At 36.5% G+C, this 8,534-nt stretch overlaps 1 non-coding gene across 1 annotated transcript; it reads right to left on the reverse strand.

Annotated features, from left to right (window-relative positions):
• Positions 1-930: 930 nt before the first annotated feature.
• LOC133820137 (small nucleolar RNA R71) lies at positions 931-1,037 on the reverse strand. Its single transcript, XR_009886567.1, has one exon. It is a non-coding gene; the product is annotated as a small nucleolar RNA R71 (small nucleolar RNA).
• Positions 1,038-8,534: the final 7,497 nt, after the last annotated feature.

An 8,534-nucleotide genomic window follows, 5' to 3' on the forward strand; every position in this document is an offset into this window, starting at 1 on the left:
TAATTCCTGTGCTTTTTATTATTGATTTTTGATTAGTTGATTCATTGTCTTGTTTCAAGTTCTTTAATTTTTGTTCATAGTGTATAGTATTTCTTTTACCTTTAATTATTCACTTAAATTTTAATTCACCAAATAGAATTTGAAAATCAATTAGTGATACTTGGTAGATAATCTCTTAGGGACGATCTCCGTTCTTCTGGAATTTACTACTTGACACGACTATGTATAGTTGCGTACAGATTTTACAGATCAAGATTTTGGCGCCGTTGCCGGGGACTTATATTCCATTATCATAGTTAATTGTTATTTGTTCTAATTTGGTTATTTTATTTTATTTAATTTATGTTTAACATTTATTTGGATCAAGGTTCTATTGTGTTTTAGGACTTTTTGGTATATGCGAAGCAATAGACACAAGGAGATTATACCAATCGATCTGGAAATTGAAAGAACGTGTAGACAGAACCGGAAAACGAGGAGATTGGAGTTTACCATGGCGACAATTTGGGAAATGGTGCTAATAATGGTCAAGGGGCTGCAGAGGTTCCAAGGGAGCAAGGACTAAGAACTTTGAGAGATTATGTACTTACTACTGTTACAGGAGTGCATTCATTTAGACCTCCAACCATTGCTGCAAACAATTTTGAGATTAAGCCAGCAATTCTCCAAATGGTCCAAACAACTGTTCAGTTTGGAGGTATGCCAACGGAGGACCCCAATTTACACATAGCTAATTTTCTGGAGTTATTATGTGCTACATTCAAGATGAATAGGGTGACTGATGATGCTATAAGATTGAGGCTATTCCCATTTTCACTAAGGGATAGGGCGAAAAGTTGGCTGATATCCTTGTAGACGAATTCTATCACTACATGGGAGGAGTTAGCTCAGAAGTTCCTTGCCAAGTTCTTTCCTCCAGCGAAGGTTGCAAAACTAAGGGGAGAGATCAATTATTTTTATCAAATGGAAGGAAAGTCACTGTATGATTCTTGGGAGCGATTTAAGGAGTTGTTAAGGAAATTTCCACACCATGGAATAGAAAAGTGGATGTTGGTGCATAATTTTTACAATGGGTTGAATGGAACAACTAGAACAATTATAGATGTTGCGGCGGGCGGTGCTTTTATGAGTAGGAGTGCTAATGAGGTGTATGAGCTATTAGAGGAGATGGCAATGAATAATTATCAATGGCCAACTGAAAGGGGACAACCAAAGAAGGTGGTGGGAATGATGGAATTGGATGCTATATCCAAGCTTACAATTCAAGTAGCAGCCTTGACAAAGCAACTACAAAAGGCTACACTCCCATCTCAAGCTATGCATGTTCAAAATTTGTGTGAATTGTGTGGTACAACCCATCCACCCAACCAATTCCCTACTCTAGATATGAATAACATGCCCATGGAAGAAGTACAAGCTATAGGGAATTACCAGAGACAACCCAATAATCCAAATTCCATGTCCTACAACCCAGGTTGGAAGAACTATCCTAATTTTTCCTGGTCCAATACTCAAAATACTCTACAACCTTATCCTCCACCTCAACCACAATATCAACCTACCCAAAATAAACCACCGTATCCATAGCAACATGCATACCAACACCCTCCACCTAGATATCATCAACCACAAAATAGACCACACCCAATGCCAATGAAACCAGCTGAGCCTCAACCTGATGCACTTAACCAATTTATGACTGAAACCAGGGTGTCCATAAGGAGTTTGGAGACTCAAATAGGGTAGTTGGCTACTTTAATGTATAATAGAGCTCAAGGAAATTCCCCTGGCACTACAGAAGTTAATCCTAAAGATCAGTGTAATGCAATATCCTTGAGGAGTGGGACTAAGTATGAGGGGACTACAGTAGAAAACAAGGGCAAGAAGATAGAGGATCAACATGTCACTAGTCCAGCACAATAGGAGGTTACTGAAGACCTTCCAAAGAAAGAGAAGTCTAATGAAGAAAAGGTTACTGAAGACCATAGGAAGGAAGAGGAGGTACCACCTGTGAGTATTGAGCATCATGTTAGAATTCCATATCCACAAAGGCTTCGCAAGCATAATCTGGATAAGCAGTTTGCAAAGTTTTTAAAGGTGTTTAAGAAGCTGCATATTAATATACCGTTCGCAAAAGCATTAGAACAGATGCCCAGCTATGTGAAGTTTATGAAAGAAATTTTGTCAAGGAAGAGGAAATTAGAGGATTATGAGACAGTTGCATTAACTGAAGAGTGCAGCGCAATACTTCAGATGAAACTACCCCCAAAGCTTAAAGATCCTGGTAGTTTCAATATCCCATGTTCTATAGGGGGTTTAGTAGAAACACGACCTTTATGTGATTTAGGGGCGAGTGTGAATTTAATGCCTCTATCAATCTTTCAGAAGTTGAACTTGGGAGAATCTCAGCCAACTACGTTAACTTTGCAGATGGCAGATAGATCAGTTAATCACCCTCTTGGAGTTATTGAGGATGTATTGGTAAAAGTTGGTAAATTCATCTTTCTTGCAGACTTTATTATTTTAGATATGGAGGAAGATGAGAATATTCCAATAATACTTGGGAGACCATTCTTGGCTACTGGTAGGGCTTTAATTGATGTACAAAAGGGTGAGTTAACGTTGCGAGTGCAAAAAGAGGAAGTAATATTTAAAGTTTTTGTAGCAATAGAAATTCCAACTTCTTGTAGAGTTGAAGTGGTACACCAAGAAGGTAATAAGATGGAGGCTTCTAAGAAAATCTCCATAGTGAAAACTGGAATGAGAAAGGGGCGTAATCGGTTTAAAAAATACTTTAATGAAAGGATTCGAATGTTATATGAGCGAGGGAAAGTTCCGATAATTTCTAATCACAAGAAACGAAGGCCAGTTCATGACACTATGGCTTTCAAGGATGTGAGGGGACGACTTCATTCAGGTTGATTATGAAAGAAAACATGAGTCCGGCTAAATGACGTTAAAGACAGCACTCATAGAAGGCATACCTATGTTTATTTTTAATTTTATTTTTATGTTATTTGTTTTTGTTTTTTATTGGACAAATGTTTTTAGAGATTTTATTTTATTTGTTTTTAGTTTTTAGTTTTAATTGAGAATTTTTGCTTTGTAAATAGTAAACTTTGAAAAATGTGAAAAAAAAATTGAAGTTTAGGTGATTGTAGCGCTACATCGCTATGCATATGGCACTACGACGCTAGTTTCTAGCCGCCACAACCGCCATACTGAAGTGGCAGTTCAAGTAAGTCTCTTTCCACATTCTTTATGCACTTTAACATTAGCGACAATGTTAGGTTTTAGTTTGGGGGAGAGATTGATTTTTAGTGTTATTTGATGCATTTTTCCATTTTTTTTAGTTAGTTGTTTTGAGTCGTGTTTTAGAGTGTAAATTAAGTTAATAATTATTGCCATTTTTATATGATTGATTGTTTTGTAGTATAATCCAAAGGAAAAATTGATGTGCTTTTAAAAACAATCTGTGTGCTTGGTTAGATTACTTTGTTTTTTCACTGTGATCTGTTGACATTAGAGATCTATTGCTCATAAATTGCAAGTGTTATAATTAAGTTATTTTATGCATGTCAAATTTGGATTATTGATTGAAAAGTTTGAAAAAAATTCTAGAACCTGCTTGCTTACTATTTGAGATGAAATTTGAAACGATGCACATTTAGGGAAATGATATAGGCAAATATTTTGGATTGGTTGTGCCTTTCAAGCTAACCCTATTAAATTTTATCTTTAGTTAACCTTTTTGAGTCTTACAGTTTTTTTCTTGTTAACACATTCTTTTGAGCTTACCTGTGAATTGGATTACCATTTACTCTTTTTGACCCATACCATGAGCATGAAAATGGGGTGTTTTTATTATGTGTTATTCAATAAAATAACTTGTGATTGAGAAAGAAAAAAAAGTTAAAGAAAGAAAAGGAAAAGAAAGTGAAAAATGATTATACTCCCAAACAATAATCTATTCAAAAAGCAAGGTTTGGGGAGTGTATTGAAAAAAAAAAATACTCTCAATCATTGCACAGAAAAAAAAGGGGTAACAAGGGATGAGTGGTGTGAAATTTTAGGGAAAGTTTGTTGAGATGGATTGCTTGTGATATGATTAAGCCTACAAATGTCTTTTTAACTACCTATACCTAAGCCTTCTATTACAACCCTTAGAAATTCCTATTGATTCTTGTTTGTGCATTTGTTTATATTAATGGAGAATAGTAAGTAATGCAGGCACATGGAAATATTTTGTTATGTGGTTAGTTGGTGAGAATTTGATGTGCATAAAGTGGTTCAATTATTTTATTTACGAGTTATGAGTAAATGAGCTTTGGTGTTGATAGATTGCAGTGAAAGGGCGAAGTAATTGAAACTGAAAATCTAGATTAATATTTTAAATAGCATGATTGTTTTTCCTGAGAATTATATATGCATAATAGTCTTGAGTGTTTAAATTGGTTAGTTATGTCAACTTTGTTTGTTTAGGTTTGAGTCTAGTTAGATTCTTTACTCGAGGGCGAGTAAAGGTTTAGTTTGGGGGAGTTTAATAAACGAGTTTTAGGTTCGTTTATGGTCTAGTTTTAGGTTGGTTTTCGTTAGTTTAGGATTATTTTATTGAAGAATTATGCTCATTTGTTCATGTTTTAGGTTTTCCACGTTAAGTTGGTGAAAAGAGTGGAATGAAGTGAAAGTGGAAGAAAATGGAGTTATTTTGGAGAAAATCGTGTCTTTCGAGAGCAATATGTTCGAGAAATGATTCTGTAAGTAGCGCTACAACACTAACAAGGTAGCGCTACAGCGCTAGAAAAGGGAAAATTAGAAATGCTGAATCTGTCAATAGCGCTACAGCGCTACAAAACGAGCGCTAGAGCACTATCAAAAACTGAAGAGTAGCGGTACAACGCTAGTGCACTAATTCTTGAGGAAATTTCATTATGTGAATAGCGCTACAGCGCTACAAACCAGCGCTACAGCGCTATCAATGCGTTTTTCAGATTTTAAACCACTTTTTTAAAGGGCAAAATGGTCTTTTCACTTGGGAATTTTGGAAGACTATTTAAGGAACATTATTCTACGATTTTAAAAGGAGCCTTAGTTTTATAAACCCTTGATTAGAAGAAGCTGCTGCAATTAGTTTTTCTGTTTTTATCTATCATTAGGTTAAGTTTTATGATCATTTATTTGAAGTTTAATTTCATCATGTTATTTATGAACTAATTTCTTTTATCTAGGGATTACTGTAGTCACTGGGATTTCTATTTAATTTTATTATGATTTTCTATTGATACTTCTTTTCTATTCTAATCTATATGATGTTTGTTTAGTGCTAGTAAATAATTGATCACTATTTACTTGATTTAATGGTTTTAATTCAAAATTTGAAAGATGAGAATTGAATATGCTATCATTGTATAGACATAGGTTGCATATTGGACGAAAGTACCTGTATGACTAGTGTAGTAATTAGGTTTCCATGTTTAATGTCTTCTATATGTTCAAGTTTATCACATAAATGTAGAAAACCTGCATATAGATTAAGATCTTATATCTTGAAAAAGAATAGGAATCCATTATATTAACCTGCTATTAGAATAGAAAGAAGAGATTTAGAATTGATTATTAAAATGATTAGAATGAACAGTTGATAAAATTAATTCCTAGGCTAAAATTAATTATTAGAATGAACAGTTGTTCATAGTTTATAGTATTTCTTTTACCTTTAATTATTCACTTAAATTTTAATTCACCAAATAGAATTTGAAAATAAATTAGTAATACTTGGAAGATAGTCCCTGTGGGACGATATCAGTTCTTCTGGAATTTACTACTTGACACAACTACGTATACTAGAGTACATGTTTTACAGATCAAGGCCCAGTAAGAAAACTATAATACATAGCATAGAAAATTTACGAATCATCAATCAGATATACAAAAGTCATACAGCTCACATTAACAGTGATATCAATCTACAATCCAACAATCAGTTATTCAGATAACAAACTCGTCACACTCAATAGTTTAGAAAACAATCAACATATCACACCAAAGTCCAGGGTCGACGCCCTTAGGCCGCACCCTTTGATTATCCCACTAACTCTGGCTCGTTTAGGATGAGCTCAGTGATAATGTATTTAACCTCAGCTACTAGTGGCTGAGCCGTGCCCTGTGCGTAAATATTGATTCCGGCACTATTAGGCTGTTTATCACATGTCCCCATGGCATAATACCATATCATGACATTGCGTACAAATATAGGGAGCTCTTAGTCCCAACATATTCACATAACCAGGTGCAGTTTCTTACCTTTGATTATGATAGTTTTATTAGTGAAATCGACCTTTAAGCACGTTCGCGTTCGAGCCCTAGCGTACACCTAGACCCAGCTGTAAATTAGCACCATCACTAATCTTCAATTCCGCAACCTAACCTTGGGACCAATCCCGGGCCCTCGGGAAGCCCTAATTCCACCAAATGGGGTGGTGGAATCAAACCCCGAGTCCCCGGGCAAAAACCCTGAGAAATTATCCAAAAATCCACTTCTAAAGGCAGGGTAGCGCTACAACTCCCTAAAGTGGGCACTACAACACTACAAGGAGAGCCAAAAGCCCCCCAGAAACCTAGCATAGCGCTGTAGCGCCCTAAGGCTAGCACTACTTACAACACCTTTAGCACTTTGAGTTTTCTCCTTTGAATTTCCTCGAGCCAAAACTCCCTAAAACCCCTCCAAACCTCAACCACACACCAAATTGAGCCTACTATCCTCTGCATCTCATCCCACCTAGCCCAACAACATAAAACTTAGCCACATGCACCATCAAGCAAAGAAAACAAGATTTGAACTCAAAACTCAAGAACTCATCAGAAAACTAGAATCAACCCCACAATTCAGATGATCAAGCATAGAATTCCTTACCATTGATGGGGAATTCGACCCTAGATTGCCCTTAGTATCCCTCCAGTCTTAAGCTCCTCAATTCTTCAAGCTTAATTCCCTTAATTTGCATCCAAAGTTCAAGTTTAGAAATTCATTCCAACAAAACTCAGAAACTCAAGAACAACCATTAAAAGTTTACCTTAATTGGGTTGCTAACTCCTGCTAAATCGTCTAGCTTTATCAGGGACCCTAGCCCCAAGCTCCATCCCAAGCTTTCCCTGAGTTAAAGCTTAAAAAATCCTCAAAAGATGGTGAAGGTAGAGGGGACCGAGTGAGAGAGAAAAGGGTTAGCTATGTATTTTGCGTTTTTTTTTCTTCTTTCTACCTTCTTTTCTTTTCTTTCAGCTTCTACTACTATCTAAACATTCAACTAAGTCTATAAAGGCAGAATATCACTTATCCCTTTTTAAATCAATTGACCATTTTGCCCTCCCATTAAAACCTAAGCCTTTAAACATACCAAGGGCATTTTGGTCATTTGCTCCCACTTCCCGCTAATTCCTCAAGTGTCCCTAATAATTACCGCTTACATCCTGACATCTAACTAATCACCAATTATTTTCCTCAATATCAAATAGCCTCCAATATATTTCCTAAATTCCCAGAAATACCCCCAGGCTCCCCCGAGCTGGGTATATATCCCCACCGTGACTTTTTCGCTAAACCGCTCACTAGGATCGCCTCGAGTCACGAGCTGCAAATATATCCACATAATAATGTGGTCTCAACAATTTATCACAAATAATACATTTATGCCTTCAACGGGCCAAAATTATGAATATGCCCTTATAATCTAATCATGGCCTACATGCATATTAATACACATAATCATACAACTCATATATCCAAATTATCATATAAGCATGCTTATCATATAATCATGCATTTAATCAATTAAATCACACATAATCCTGTTATGCCCTCCCGTCACACTAATCAAGGCTCTTAAGCCCTATTAGTAATTTGGGGTCGTTACAACTATCCCCTCCTAATGAGAATTTCGTCCTCGAAATTTACTTGAATAACTCGGGATACTGATCCCGCATTGCTGATTCAAGCTCCCAGGTTGCCTCCTCGACCCTACTATTCCTCCATAACACTTTAACCAGAGGAATCGTCTTATTCTATAGGACCTTATCCTTCTGATCTAGAATCTGAACCGGTTGTTCCTCATAAGACAAATCTATCTTCAATTCCAAGTCTTCATACTTCAGCACATGTATCGTATCTGAGACGTACATCTGGAGCATAGAAACATGGAATACGTCATGAACTCCTAACAGTGACGGTGGCAAAGCTAACCTGTAAGCCACATGCCTGATTCTCTCTAGGATCTCAAAAGGTCTTATGAATCTAGGGATCAACTTTCCCTTCTTCCCCAATCTCCTCACCCCTCGCATTGGTGAAACTCGAAGAAACACGTGGTCCCCAACTTAGAACTCCACGTCCCTATGCTTGGGATTAGCGTAGCTTTACTATTTGCTCTATGAGGCGAGCATCCTAACTCGAATCTTCTCAATAGCTTCATTTGTCTTCTGAACCATGTCCGGCCCCAAAAATTGTCCTCTCAGACTGTCCATCAGTTTGAGGATGAAAGGTC

This window comes from Humulus lupulus, chromosome 2 (genome assembly GCF_963169125.1).
Source record: "Humulus lupulus chromosome 2, drHumLupu1.1, whole genome shotgun sequence".
NCBI lineage: Eukaryota > Viridiplantae > Streptophyta > Magnoliopsida > Rosales > Cannabaceae > Humulus > Humulus lupulus.